Source organism: Dipodomys merriami, unplaced genomic scaffold (assembly GCF_024711535.1).
Source record: "Dipodomys merriami isolate MVZ:Mamm:240054 unplaced genomic scaffold, mDipMer1.0.p SCAF_3, whole genome shotgun sequence".
NCBI classification, from domain to species: domain Eukaryota; kingdom Metazoa; phylum Chordata; class Mammalia; order Rodentia; family Heteromyidae; genus Dipodomys; species Dipodomys merriami.
Genome location: NW_027204492.1, coordinates 87,303,847 through 87,319,328, shown reverse-complemented (window position 1 = coordinate 87,319,328; position 15,482 = coordinate 87,303,847). Strand labels below are relative to the sequence as shown.

The 15,482-nt window shown below is 40.5% G+C and overlaps 1 long non-coding RNA gene across 1 annotated transcript in view; it reads left to right on the top strand.

Moving 5' to 3' along the window:
• Window positions 1–812: 812 nt before the first annotated feature.
• The window catches only part of LOC138839633 (uncharacterized), a 35,241-nt gene continuing 20,571 nt past the window's right edge, over window positions 813–15,482 (top strand). Inside the window, exons 1-2 of the long non-coding RNA XR_011376003.1 lie at window positions 813–837; window positions 1,559–1,612. This is a non-coding gene — a long non-coding RNA (uncharacterized lncRNA). The remainder of the gene's footprint in view (window positions 838–1,558; window positions 1,613–15,482) is intronic.

The following is a 15,482-nucleotide window of genomic DNA, read 5'->3' as shown; positions in this document are numbered from 1 at the left end:
CCTGAAGCACAGCACGAGGCTGTGGGCGGGGAGAAGTGGGCGGAGCCTGGAAGCGGGAGGCGCTCGCAACCAGCTCTGCCCGCCTGCGGGCAGGCGTGCAGGTGACGGCCGGACAGCTAGCCGAATAAGAGTGAGCACGGTCGGCGAGACGGGGAGCTGTGGGTGTGCGTGCGTGCGTGTGTGTGAGGGAGAGAGAAAGAAAGAATGTGTCTGTGGTGTGTGGTATGTGTGTGTGTGGGAGTACATAGGGGGGTAGGAAGGAAAGGGAAGAGGCGGAGCGTGGGAGCGCACAGTGTCAGGATACAATAGTGCTCGGCGCCGCCTTAGCCTGAGCCGCTGCTGTTGCTGCGGCCGCTGGCTAAAGCCTCCTCTGAACTGAGAGGCCTGATGGGCTGGCAGGGCGAAGGTGGGCGCCAGGCGGGAGCGGAGGCGGGTGTGCGAGGTGCGGGGGCGGCCGCGTGGATCTCAGCGGGAGTCGAGAAGGAGGGGCTGAGGGGACTACTAGGGGGCAGGTGCGAGAAAGGGAAGTGAAGAAAGCGGGCGGCGTGGGGGGCGGTTACCACGCCCACCCCTCAACCCGTGATTGGCCTCGCCCGGCAGCGTTGCGGGGGGCCCTAGTTTGGGACGCGGCGTGAGGAGCCACGAGCTCTTTGCGCCAAGGTAGGCGGACCCTGCGCGAGCGTGGTTGGGGGCGTCGGGGCGAGTAAGCTTGTGGAGTGGCGGCCTCTCCGAGGGAGGCGCGGGTGGGCGCGGAGCGAAGAGTCCGGGTTCAGCCTCGCCGCGGCCCCGGAGCGCTCCGGCTCCCCGTAGCGGTCGCCTTGGGTGTCCCCAGAGCCGGTGAGTCAGGAGCTTCTGCAAACCCAGGTCAAGTGCTTGGTGGCTCTTCTACTGACTTGTGTGACCCATCGGAGCGGGTGGCTGGGAGCGCGGCGCGGGGGCGGGGTGCGGTGCGGGGACGGGGAGTCGGGGCGAGAGCAGGAGCTGGGCTGCAGCTACTGGTTATCCTGTGAGGAGTGGAACCCCGTAACTAGTAACAGCGGTGCGGTCGGGTGTCATTTTCTCGGCGCCCCCTTCTCTTGCAGTCCTGTGCATAGTAGGGGGCTCGGGGCTCTAGCGGGAGGGTGTCCTCCATGGGCCCCAGGAGGCTTTCTGGTCTGGGGAGGAGTGAGGGTGCACCGTGGCTGTTATGGAGTTGGTGGGCGGGAAGAAGCTTGTGTAGGGCGAAAGGAGCATTGGGCATTACTGGAGAGCAAGGAGGCACCCCCTCGGAGCAGAAGCGCTGACTGGCACACTTTTCTCTTTACATTGTTGCTAGCTGCAAAGTTTGCAGGCACCTGGAGCGCTCCTGGCGATGGGAAAACCGTGCGGGCTTTGCAAGTTGCAGAGAAATTTTCCCGCAGCCCCCTCCCTGCCCCCCACCGCCGTCGACTTCGGAGAAGAGAACTTTTTGGCGGCTCCCAAGTTTGTTTTTATTTTTCGCGCTCTGCGGAGGAGGGAAAGCAGAAATAGATACATATTTGAAACTTTTAAGTCTTTTTTATTCCCTCCCATTTTTCAGAGCACAGCCAACAGCTTCTGTGAAGTTTGCACCTGAAAACCTGTGGGATCTCAAGTGAGTGATCATAATGTTTATCTGTGGAGGCATGTTTAAATTTATGTGGTTTATGTAGTTTTGCTATGCACACTTGTAGCTTATAAAGGTTTGACAAAAATAGGCCACTTCTTTTGCTTTCTAAGTTGAAGGAAATCAATGGCCTTAGATGTGCACTGGGATATTTTTTCCCCCTTACCCAGTGAGATGCTTTTATCTGTGAAGCTGAGGATGGGATTCCCACCCATATCCCTCCACAGTCTGGTTGTATAAGAAATCAAAACCATGTTAATGGTGATTCCAATGGTCTGGAGTGAACGGCCACCATATTCCTTTTATCAGTATAATAAAGTTAACAAACTAAACTTGGAAAGTAATGGAAAAACATTTAGGTAAAAACTGGTTGCACAACCTCATTGCGGACAAATCAGAATCCACTTTCCCAGAGTACTCTTAAATACTTACCCTGTAGCCACTTGTCAGCCAGAGGTATGGTATGGGGGAGGGGGGGAGCAGGGGTGAGTGGGAATGAGAGCAACTCTACTAAGGAGGTTGAGATCTGAGGATCACAGTTGGAAGCCAGCCCTGATCGGAAACTCCCTGAGATTCTTACCTCCAGTTAATCACCAAAAAGCTGGTACTGGAGCTGTGGCTCAAGCAGTAGAATACTATCTAAGAGACAGTGCTCAGGCTCTGCATTCAAGCCGTAGTACTGGTGCAAACACACACACACACACACACACACACACACATGAGGTCTAGGTGTAAGTACTTGATTTATGAAAGGATAATACCATCTCTTCAAGAATTACCTCACATCTTTAAAAACTGCTACTCAGTGTCCAGTATGTATTAAGTTCTCAGTCAATGTTAGGTATTATTGCCACCTTTTTGTCAATTGGCAATGTTGTTACCTACAAAAGAGCTCTTAGTTTATTACTGATACCTTTAAACAGTTTCTGAAATTTTCTGGTCAGCTCTGGTATAATCACACTTGTGCTATTATGACTCTAGAATCCACACATTGTCTTTCCTCTCTTCTCAGTCATGTGGCTAGGCCTTGGAAGTGTGGTATGAGTATTGGTACACAGGTAGGGCAGAGTAAAGAGACTTCCTACTCTCCTTAAAGTGTTTGTGATTAGCTAGGAGCTACTTGGAAAGTAGCCTTTGGGCACTGCTGAGTTTTCTGGGATCTTTGTGAATCCCCCATGTTATTGCCTCTTTTCTATAAATCTTTCCATAAATAGTAGTGGCAAAATACCACCAGAACTCTCTCTATGCTGGGTACTAGGGAAAACTTGCCTAATCACTTAGGTAAGCTTGGGAAAATGAAGACCAGAATTTAGAGCACTACCTCTCTGAGCATCAATACAGGACCCTGAAGGTTATGTTTTTTTCCTGAAGTGGGGCAATTGTATTGGAGCTTTGGCCAATAGGAGACACCTATAAGTTCATGAAAACTCTTTTAAACAAGTAATATCATTTCTCCTCTGACTCAAAAGACATGACTATGCCCTGCTACCCAAGCTCTTTTCCTTTGATATTGGCTGATAGGCAAGAAAACCTGAGCCTGGAATGTATTTTAGGAATAGCTAACAGTGACTATAGTTCCAGCATGGCCAGTACACTAGACCTTTTTGTTCAGATCTTCTGGGAAGCTTTCTAATAGTATTCTTTAAAAAAATTAGTTTTGATAAAATATTACAAGTTCAAATATGTTGCAAGATTGGTACAAAAAGCTCACTGTATTCCCTTTATCTAAGGTCACCAATTATCAGTAGTTTGTTTTCATTTATTTTATCATTTGTTCTTTGTTTCTTTTTCCAAATAATTTCAGCATAATTAATGAGAGATTGGTACTTGTCAAGGCCATTCTACCTTTAAGTGTCTCAAGTGTAGGTAGCCACTAGTGTGGCAGAACATTGATGCTGGGGCCTGACCCCTTAGATAAAATCTTAAGTATTTTTTATCTATGAAGCACACATTTATAAATCATGTGGAGTCTCTGGTGCTAGATAAAGAACTTATCCATTGTAAATGTATTTAAGATAAACCCCCCTTTTCTCACCATTCTTGTTAAGTTTGTTCCTATGTCAAACTTTATTGTTACGAAAGAAAATTTATTCCCCAACTTGATGACCATAATAATATTCTTTAACATTTTTATTTAATCTACCAAATATGTGTTACTTCTGTTTACTGAAAGAAAGAATTGAAAGATAGTCATACTCTTAAAAAAAAACGCCATATTCAGTGGAAAGAGGGTAAGGAATATTATTACACATGGGGGAAGAATATTCTGCTGAAGGGACTATCTTGGGAGCAATGGATGGTGACACTGATTTGGTTAAGGATCTGCAGAATAGAGGTTTGTGAGTTATTTATATGGATCTCCATCTTTTTTGAATCTTGCTGCTCTTAGATGATGAAGTTCATGATGTAGGGAAGCCTTTGGTGTCATAGGTACCACAGGGATACTACCAGACCAATTTGAATTTTAATTCTGGCTCTTTCCCGTTGATCTAGCCAGTTACTTTGTGCTTCAGTTTCTTCATCTACCAAACCACATCTTCGGCCATCCAGAAAATGTAGTTGAGATAATAGTTGCTTTGTGAATGTTCATTTTATCTTCTACAGAAATGTAGTATGCAGGGAATAGCATGAAAAATATTAGGATTAAAGTGGGATTTGGGCTTATTTTTGTTTTTTTTTCAACAAATAACTAATTACTAGTTAAGAAACATGATAGAGAGCAGAATGTGGCTTAGTGGTAGAGCGCTTGTCTAGCATGCATGAAGCCCTGGGTTCAATTCCTCAGTACCATGTAAACAGAAAAGTCTGGAAATGGTGCTGTGGCTCAAGTGGTAGAGTGCTAGCCTTGAGCCAAAGAAGCCCAAGGATAGTGCCTAGATGTGAATTCAAGCCCCTGGACTGGCAAAAAAAGAAACATTATAGAAATTACCATATGGTATAATAAAAACAGCAGCAATGATTTGTTAACCACTTTTTCTTTACTAGGCACTGGATATTTCTCTTAATTGAGGATCTCTCTACTGAGGTATAAGATTTAGAATGGTAAAACAGCTAACTTGTTCAAGGTCTTACAGCAAAGAAGAGGTAGAATTCCTTTACATGGGAGAAGAAGGGGGTACAATTGGAGTACCCTTGGAGCCTCAAGAATGAGTAGGAATAAACTAGGTAAAAAGTATTGAGAAGGGATTGCCAGGAAGAGGCAACAACAGGTGTGAGGGCACAGAGGTAGAGAGATTTGGAAAGAATCCACAGAGATGTAGCTAGGTGAGGTAGGCAGGAAAAGATTGACAGGGCCTTAAGGGACCTCATTAAGGATCTTGTGTTTTATTCCAAGGACATTGGGAAGCTGTTGGAAAGTGTTTTTAACTTTTTCTTAAACTGCATATGTGCACGTGTATGTATAAAATCCAGAAATGTGTGTAGTGTAATCTAAATAAAAATGGTTTAAGAAGTCCTCAGTGTCACACTTTGTGATGTAATAGAGGCAGTGTGTCTGGCCCAGATGTGTAGATCTTAGCAGTTTTTACTGTCTACCATGAACATTTCTTAAGGAGTTGCTATGATGCTGTAAGAAGTTGGATTCAGGATGCTTCTAGAAACAAGGTTTAATCAGACTTATGTATCTGATAGATCTTTTAGGTTTACCCAGTCTTCTGAAATGGATTAAAATATTGGAATTTTATGGAAACAAAAATCCGGATGTCCACCAACCCTGGAAATTTCGGTTGATGTTCAGTGCTAGAAATGAAGCTGACAGAGCTGTGAGCAGATGGCTCATGTCTGTAATCCTAGCTATATTCAGGAGGCTGAGATCTGAAGATTCTAGTTCAAAGCCAGCCCTGACAGGAAGCATGAGACTCTATCTCTTTTTTTTTTTTTCCAATCCTGGGGCTGGACACTGTCCCTGAGCTGCTTTTGCTCAACGCTAGCATTCCACCAGTTGAGGCACAGCACCACTTCCAGCTTTGTTTTGTCTGTTTATGTAGTACTGAGGAATCAGACCCAGGGTTTCATGCATGCTAGGCAAGCACTCTACCACTAAGCCACATTGCCATCCCAGAGACTCTTTATCTCTTAATCATGAAAAAAATGGGAAGTGAAGCTGTGGCTTAAGTGGTAAAGGGCTAGCCTTGAGCAAAAAAAAAAAAAAAAAGCTCAAGCACAGCATTTAAGCCTTGAGTTCAAGCCCCAGGACCAGTACCAAAAAAAATACATGAAACTTTCAAGTGTAAATCTGATTAAAGCATAGCATAATAAATGTACTTCAGTGACTAACTGAAAAGTTGTTATGCTTTTTATTTTTGTTTTTGTATGTGTATGTTATCTGTGATGGCAGACAGTACATATATGAGGGTTTGGGAGGACTTACACATTTTTTTGAATGCTTATGTATTTATTTTCATCCAGGTATTGGAGGTTTTTGTTTTAAACTTGTGTGCATAGTTAATTTTATGGGAGGAAAGCCAGTGTTCTTATCCACTGGCCATATTTACTAGGCCACTAATGTATTTACTTTTAAGTAGTAGCTGATACAAGCTTTCGCAAAGGGAGGAGAGTGGTTAGTTGGTGACTGAATCATCTAGGTTAGGTTTGCTCAGACATTTAGTGATTGGCAACCTGGTAAGCCTAGGTAGGAGGACCTAAACAAAGATGGATCAATACCTTTCCATTTGTTCTTTCCTGTAGCTGGCAGGTCTGGACCTGTTAGTATGGTGGTCTCAAAAAGCAAACACAAACACTTTTCAAGTGTCTGCTTGTATCACACTTTCTCTTGTTTCATCAGCTAAATCACACACATGCTTCCATGGCCAACCTTGTTGTAGAGGAACATTGAAGGCGATGTCTACAAAGAACTGAAAAATTGGAGGTCTTTACTATAATGATTCATAGTAATTAGTAATGAACATTTGTACTCAGGTTGGGGACATAGCTCAGTGATAACTTCCTGGCTAGCATGTGCAAAGCTATGGATTGTATCTTCAACAATTAAAAAAATGCTTTATAATTCCTGAATTTCTAGAAATTTAAGGGTTACTTCCTTATAGTTAGTATACAGAGATATTTTACCATATTATTGAATTAGATGTTCTCTTTTCTTTTTTCTTTTTATGCTGGTCCTGGTGCTTGAACTCTGGGCCTGGGCATTGTCCCTGGGCTCCTTTTGCTCAAGGCTAGCACTCTACCACTTGAATCACAGCAGCACTTCCAGCTATTCCTTTTATGTGGTACTGAGGAATCTCACCCAGGGCTTCATGCTAGCTAGGCAAGCACTCAACCACTAAGCCCTAGCTCCAGCCTGTGCAGTTCTTTTTGTGTTAAAAATGCTTACACTAGCTGGGTGCTGGTGGCTTATGTCTGTAATTCTAGCTACTCAGGAGGCTGAGATTTGAGGATCAAGATCCAAAGCTAGCTGGGGCAGTGTGTCTGTGGGACTCTTACCTCCAATAAACTACTCAGAAAACTGGAAGTGGCACTGTGGCTTAAGTGGTAGAGTGCTAGCCTTGAGCTGAAGAGCTGAAGGACAGCACCCAGGCCTAGAGTTCAAGCCCCATGACAAAAAAAAAAAAAAAAAAAAAAAAAAAAAAAAAAAAAAAAAGCTTACACTAAGCAAAAGGTAAGAAATGTAATTATCACCTGATGTGGAAGAAATAATTGCATTGTCAAAGCTCATAGAATTCACAAACTTTTTAGACAATAATAATGACAATTTGCCTTGTGAAGAAAAAAATGTATTTCTTGAATTCTTTTCATTTGCATATGTTTAATAAGTATTTGCTCTTTGTCTCTTAAAGAATTCTGTTAACACTTCTGGCAAATATGTTAAAACCCATTTCTGATTATAGTATATTCTAGATACTAATATGAATAAACTATTAGGATCACTTCCTCTTCTACCATATGTGAAATAGAGTGATGGTTTCTTTAAGAGGAAGCCGAAGACAAGCTGGGTTTGCATGTAAGTATTCTTGTTAGTGGCTTATCTGCTCATTGATCTTGTATAAATATTATTTAATGGAAGGCTTGGTTTTCCTTAATCCCTGTTCAAGCTTTATCACAAAAAAATCTAGCATACTAGATTGTATACTAAGTTTTATAATTAATCAGAAAGGGCAGGCACTTGGCAATCTTCCACCACCTGAGAAGTGAAAAAAAATTGTAACCTATACTTGGAACCTTTAAATATTTCATAATTTTTACCTAAGAGAAGAAAGTCTTATTTGGGCATTGTAAAAAGATTCTCTGTAGGTATGTTTTATTGGATGAAAATCTTCCTGTGGTTTCAGTGAAGAATCCAGCATAGCACTGTGAAGTATTTAGTGGCCAGGAACAACCAATTTGAGACATTGGCTTTTGATCTTTGCTCTGGAAGATGTCAGATAACATTCTTCGCATAACTAACGTAGACTTTACAACAGCTTAAGGACTGAAATTATTACATAAAAATGCAACTAGATCCTGTGAGGTACATGTGGGAAACTGTGTACAAGGGTCATTTTGTGCATCTCAAAGGTGTCCATTTCTCTAGAAAATTATGTAGTGATAGAATCTTCTCTTTCCTCCAAGGATAAAAAATTAAATAGCCCTTACATTTTAGAAGTCAGCAACTTGAAAAGAGCCATCATAATATATTTTGTCAGGCACTGGTGACTTACACCTGTACTCCTAGCTGCTCAGGAGGCAGAGGTTAGGAGAATCACAGGCCAAGGCCAGGTTGGGCATAAATTTAGCAAGACCCTTGGGCATGGTGGTACGCTTGTTATCCTAGTTATATGGGAAGTGTAAATAGGAGGATCGGGTTCCAGGTTGGCCTGGGCATAAAAATTCCCTAGCTAAGTGCCAGTGGCTCTTGCCTGTTATCCTAGCTATTCAAGAGGCTGAAGTCTGAGGATCCTAGTTTGAAGCCAGCCTTGAACAGAACATAAGACTCATCTCCAGTTAGCCAGCAAGAAAGGTGGAAGTGAAGCTGTGGCTCAAGTGGTAAAGTGATCCACTTCTGGCCTTTTCTGGTAGTTAATTGTAGCTTTTCTGCTTAGCTAGTTTCAAACTGTGACCCTTAGATCTCAGCCTCCCAAGTAGCTAGGATTACAGGCATGAGCCACCAGCACCTGGCATTTTTGCTGACAAGATTTCTGGAAGGCTGTTCAAGACACTGATGGGCTTGGGCTTGGGCATGCATGGCCAAGGGATAGTGGATAGGAAGATATTTCATTGCATAAACACTTATGAATATCTTTTATATTTTAAGCTATGCAATTTTCTCTGTTTTAAAATGAAATATGTATTTGAAAAAAATGATATATGATAATAATGATTGACCTAGTCAGATCTCTTCTGGTTCAAAAAATATATCCAGTCAGGTTTTTCCCTGGGAATGCCTTCATAGTGTGTACTTTTGATTTTTATGGTACTGGTAATTGGGCTCAGGGCTTTGTCTATGCTATATACACACACAGATCTTTTAACTAGTCCTGCCACAGTGCCATATGAATGGAATCATAGAAAAAAAGCCTTTTTTGTCTGGATTGTTTTACTTACTATATCCATATTATTTGAGTTAAGAGCCTTTTTAATTTCCTTTTTAGTCACTGAAAAATACTCTATTCCACATACTACTTTGTTCATTCTTGTTTTGGAAGATATAACAGGATATTCATTTTTGAAGATTATGATTACTAAAACTGTGGTAAATATTAGCATATAAGTTCTTTGGGTGGACATATCCGTTTCTGAGAACTGTTTTTTTCTCAATTATTCTGCCTCATTCTGTGAATTTCTCCTGGATTCCAAAGTTAAATTTATTATACTGTTACCTCATAGTTCTTGAATACTATTTTTCTCTACTATTTTTTGTCCTTTTGTTTTAATTTGTATTTACCTGATTAGTAAATGTGATCTTCAAACTCACTGATTCTCTTTTGCCACTATCAGCTTCATTATTGAACTTAGAGGTTTTTATACTGGTAGGGTGTGTTTTTGTTTGTTTTGAGGGGTTTGTGTGGGTAGTAGTGAAAGGGGGATTGAACTGGGTCTTGCATTTATCATTTGAGAACACCCTAGTCCTTTTTAAAAAACATTTTTTATTTCTAGTATTTCCTTTTTACTCTGTCCTTCATTTTTTTCCTTTGGTGGTACTGGGGTTTGAATCCAGTTTTTGCTAGGCAGGACCTCTACCACTTGAACCATGCCTCCAGCCCTTTTTACTTTATTTTTTCAGATTCCTCTAATCAGTTTGACTTTTTTGGTTGGCTTTGAGTTTTTCCCTATGTTTTTTTTTGTTGTTTTTTGTATTCCACAGTTATGAATCAGTTAGTTGGTTTGCCAAGTAGTTGTGGTTGATTAGTGGAGTTCAGGGTAGAAGTTCTTATAGTCTTGAGTAAGCATGAGATTTTCTTTTGCCCAGGAGAATTCTTGGCCTGTGATTCTTCTGTACCTATTGCCTCCTGTGTAGCTAAGATTACAGGAGTGCATTACTTTGTCTGGCTTGCTAGTTGAGATGGAGATTCTCAGACTTCTTACCTGGGCTGGTTTCAAACAGTGATCCTCCCAAATCTCCATCTCCAAGTAGCTAGGATTACAAACTACCACTTGAGAGTGCTACCACTCGAGCCACACTTCCAACCCTGAATTCTTCCTTACAGCTTCCATTCCTTTGCTGAAATTATGTCTTGTCTTACATATTAAGTGGTTTTTTTCCATTCATCCATCTCAACTTGACTTTTTCTTCTCAAGGTTGGCACTCTACTACTTAAGTCACATACCTCCTCGCAGCTTTTGCTGGTTAATTGGAGATAAGAGACTCACAGACTTTTCCACCTGAGCTGGCTTCAAACTGTGATCTTCAGCTCTCAGCCTCCTAAGTAACTAGCATTATTAGGTATGAGCCATAAGTGCCTGGCTTAATTATAATTCTATTAATTTTTCTTTATGGCAGTACTGGGGTTTTGAATCCAATGGTTGCTAGGCAGGCACTTTGCTGCTTCAGCTACACCCTTCAGGTTTTTTTTCCTTTAGTTATTTTGCAGAGAGAATTTCATGGTTTTGCCCTGCACCAGCCTCTCAACAACAAGCCTTCAGTGTTGCTGCTTATACGCTCTTGCATAGCTAGGATTAACAGGCATAAGTCACTGTGCCTAGCCCTAATTTTTTTTTCTAAATTTCTTTTTTCTTTTTTACTGGTCCTGGACCTTGACCTCTGGAGCTGGATGTTGTCTGTCCCTGAGTTTTTGTGCTCAAGGCTGGTACTCTGCCACATACAGGTATGTGTATGTGTGTGTGTGGGGGGGGGCGTTAATTGGAGATTAGTCTCATGGACTTTCCTGCCCAGGCTGGCTTTGAGCCAAGATTCTCAAATCTCAGCCGCTTGAGTAGCTAAGATTACAGACGTGAGCCACCAGCACCTGGCTTAAATTTTATTTTGATAGTCTCCAAATTTGTGTTATACTGAAGTTTTATATGATCACTTTGTAACTTAAAATATTTTCTTGCCTTTTGTTATACCCCATAAAATGGTGAAAGCTAAACGGAAGATGCCAAGGCAAATATTTTGTATATTTGGAGAAAAGCATTGGCTCATTCTGCTAGATCTTTTGTGTGGGAGATTTGTGTTAATCTAGTTAGGAGTTGGACTGTTTCCACTGTAGATAAGCAGAGATTTCCAATTCTTCTAGTCATTTTGACTTTTTTGATTGGCTTTGAGTTGGGCCTGGGCGCTGTCCCTCAGCTCTTCAGCTCAAGGCTAGCTAGCACTATACCACTTGAGCCACAGCGCCACTTCCGGCTTTTTTCTTTTTGCTTAAGCTTTCTACCACTGAGCCACCTTCCCAGCCCGGTTTTTTTTGTTTTGTTTTGTTTTGTATTCCACAGTTACTAATCAGTTAGTTGGTTTGCCAAGTAGTTGTGGTTGGCTAATGGAGTTAAGGATAGGAGTTCTTACAGTCTTGATTAAGCATGAGATTTAGGCAGGTACTAGAACCTGAGTTTTGAGTTTGTCACTGACAAAAAAATTTTGTTCTTCCTTCAGTGGTGGAGCTTCTTTTTCACATAGTTCACTGTCCCCAGCTATGTTGGATATGTCCTTCCTTAAGTGTTTCTTAAGTTCTTCTACCCTGAGGATTAAGCCTTTTGTTCTGTACTAGACATAAAGGAAAAAAATCTAGGCAAGTTTCACAGTGGGTGCTGCTTTGCTGAGCCAGCTGCCACTACTCTGAGAGCTATCTTTGAAGTTTTCCTTGCTCTTCACTGTAAGAGCATTCCTTTAGGAAACTTTTTTCAGAGTGTGCAAACTTATGTGTCAGAACCAGTAGCTTCAAATTCTGGCTTCCAGTGATTTGTTATAATTTATAGTTTAATCTTCCTATTAGCGTATATACTCACAGACCTGTGCAAGCCGCTGTCTCTCCAGATAACAGGGTATTGGTTTGTTGTGCAATCTCAGTTATCTCACAGGTCCAGGAACAGTAGTTGCCTTTCAGTATACTTAGCTTCTTTCTTTGTTACAAAGTTAGAAATTATGGCTTCCCACTACCTTGTATGTCCAAGATGAAACTTGAGTCCTAAAGTAAGTTTTTAAAAAATTTTTAATTGAGACTGTGATTGCATAATTTTCACAAATTTCACAGTATTGTATGATATTGATACTTAGTTAAAGTCACAAACAATTTTAATCTTTACAAGGCAAATTGTCATTGTCTTGGTCTATAAAGTTTGTGAATTCTATAAGTTTTGACAATACAACAATTTCTTCCATGTTGGGTGATATGTACAGTTCTTTCCTTTTGCTTAGTGTTAGCTATTCCCTCTTTCCCTCTCATTACCTCTCTCCCATTGCTGCCCTTGAGTTGCTTAGTTCATTTTCATCAACGTCCGGTGCAGCTGATGGGCCCTTCTGTTGTATATTTTACCCTGCTCCCTCTGATTCTGTACCCTTCTAGCTTCCCTCAGATGTGCGTGCGCACACACACACACACACACACACACACACACACACACACATACACACACACACCATATATGAAGTCAAGAACATGGAATCATTTAGAAATTATATGACAATTAAGTAGATGTCCTTTGTTTCTTGAATCCTGTTTACTTTGTCATATCTCCTTACATTTTGGATTTAACATCCACATATCAGGGAGACCAAGTCCCATTTGTGTCTCTGCTCTTGACTTACCTTGTTGCAAATGATTTGCTCTAGTGAGGCATCTGGGTTATTTCCATATCTTGGCTATTGTGAACAGTGCTGTAATGAACATGGCAGTGCATGTGTCCTTGTATTGTGGTTCCTGTTTCTCAGGGTAGATGCCTAGGAGTGGTATGGCTGAGTCATAGGGGAGGCCTATATTTAGCTTTCTGAGGTACCTCCAGACTGCTTTCCAAAGCAGTTGTATTAGTGTACATTCCCACCAGCAATGCAGTAGGGTTCCTCTTTCTCCACATCCCAGCCAGCATTTGTTGTTGGCTCAGTTTAGGATGTGGGCCATTCTGACTTGGGTAAGGTGGTATCTAAAGTAAATTTTAATCTGCATAAATTGCTAAAACAGTGTATGACATATGGAAACTTGGTACAGATTCGTTTTTTCTTTAATTGTCCCTTGCCTCTTTGCATGTTATAGGGAAGCAGAAACAATCAGTTATGTATTCTTTGTAATTATTGAGCATGTTGTTAGCCTGATTAAAAATTAGAGCATAATTTACTCAGTTTAGATTATTTTGTTAGTACTTACAACAGCTGTCATTTTTTCCCTCTAAATTGCAAGGTACAATTGAGTTGAATGTCCCCTGTTTTATGAGTAAGACACTACATTCTGAGTATCATACAAGCCTAACTGGTAGATAGAATAGCAAAGGGTTCCCCAAGGGCAGTGAAATTCCTATTGAGGAAAGGATATTGTATCTTGAAAAATATTAGATCATGTGATAAATATTTGTCTTTAAACCAAGGAAATCAGTTTACCAATGTAGTATGTTTGATGTGTATATGTATGTATGATGTGTGTATGGATGTACATGTGTACTATGTTTAGTCTTCAAACCATGTAGCAAAGGACTGTGGATTAATGTACAAGAATCTTGTATAACATCCAAAAATTGGTCCAGATATCCATTTTTGATGGTTCTTAACTTGCCCTCCAACATTGAAGACTCATACTAAAATTTTTTGGAATATTACCATATTTTATACAAGAAGCTGCAAAAAATAGAACAGAATCAATCAATGCTTATTGAGTGCTTGCTGTCTAAATATCAAGCTCCAGATGCTATAATCTTCAAATCCTCAAATGTATTTCCCACAAAATAAGCAATTTGTAAATCACTAAGCCATATTTTATGCTTTCTATATTTTGGTTGAACCTAAGATCATGCACTGTACATATACTTTTTTGCCTTTTTATTATCATACACTAATTATACAATGGGGTTTCATTATGATTCATTTTGTTGATATTGGGGCATGAACTCTGCACCTTGCAATCACATTTGGTTTTTTATTCAATCCTAGTGATCTACCACTGAAGCCACATCTCCAATTCTGGCTTTTTGCTTGCTAATTGGAGATAAGAGACTCATAGACATTTTTTGTTGGATCTGTCCTCAAACCAAGCTCCTTTGATCTTGGGCTTCAAGGTGGCTAGAATTAATAGGTGTGGGCCACCAGCACCCAGCTTATTTTTAGTTTTTTTGATGAACCTCCACTATGATTTCTGTAGTGTTGCACTAGTTTATATTCCCACTTAACAGTATTTAAAGGATTCATTTATCCCTATATCCTTGCCAGAGCTTGTTGTTTGTACGTTCTGACTATAATGAGATAGACCCTTAGTGTAGTTTTTCATTTCCTATGTCTAAGAATGTTGAGCATGTCTTTATGTACTTCTTCTGAGAACTGTCCAATTTATTTGTGCATTTATTAGTTGGGTCATTCTTTTGGTATTTAATTTTTAAGTCTTTGTATATTCTGGATATTAATCCTTAATTCAGTGAATGGCTAGAGGGATTAATTCACATTTATGGGTTGTTTTATTCTGGTAATTGGTTCTTTTGATGTGCAAGCCTTTTTTTTTATTGTGAGAATACCTTACAGAGGAGTTACAATTACATGGGCAAGATAACGAGTACATTTCTTATCAAGCATTGTTGCCTCCTCTTTGTTTTCCCTTCCCATCCCTTCCCATACTCCCCCCACCTCTCCCCACCTGATCCTCCCCCTGTGCAAACCTTTTTAATTTGATGTAGTCCCATTTGTCAAATCTTGCTCTTTCTTACTGGGCAATTATCCTATTCAGACAATTTTTGCTTATGTTTCTATCTTTAAATGTTATCCCATTGTAGTGTTAAAGTTTTAGGTAGGAACATTAAGATCTTTTCCCATTTTGAATTGATTTTTGAACTAGATGAGAGGCATCTCATACTTTTTAAGAAGTTGATTATGACAAAGCTTGTTCCTGAAACTCTGATTTCTCATATCTTTTATTAAAACCTTTTTTTATATAGGAATCTCCCCAATTTTGAGAAGAACGTTGAGGAAAAAAATACCATGCTCACTCAGATCTCTCTCTAAACATCTTTATCATTAGAAAATGCAACAAAGATCTCTTTGTTACACGGGTACTTTACAGTCTGGCTTAGCTCAGTTTGAGCAGATAGTTTTGGAAGACAAAATAGGTTCCTTCAGGGGAATTTTCCCTAGGCTATATAATACATATATAGAGTGCCACCCATTTACCCACCAGACAATGGATAAAATCCAGTACATGGAACAAGGAATATAAATGTCCTTATTTGCCTGTTCAGTTTTTATAGCGTTTTCAGATGACACAGTTCAACTGCAGATAGTTCTTTACCTGTGATTTCAAGA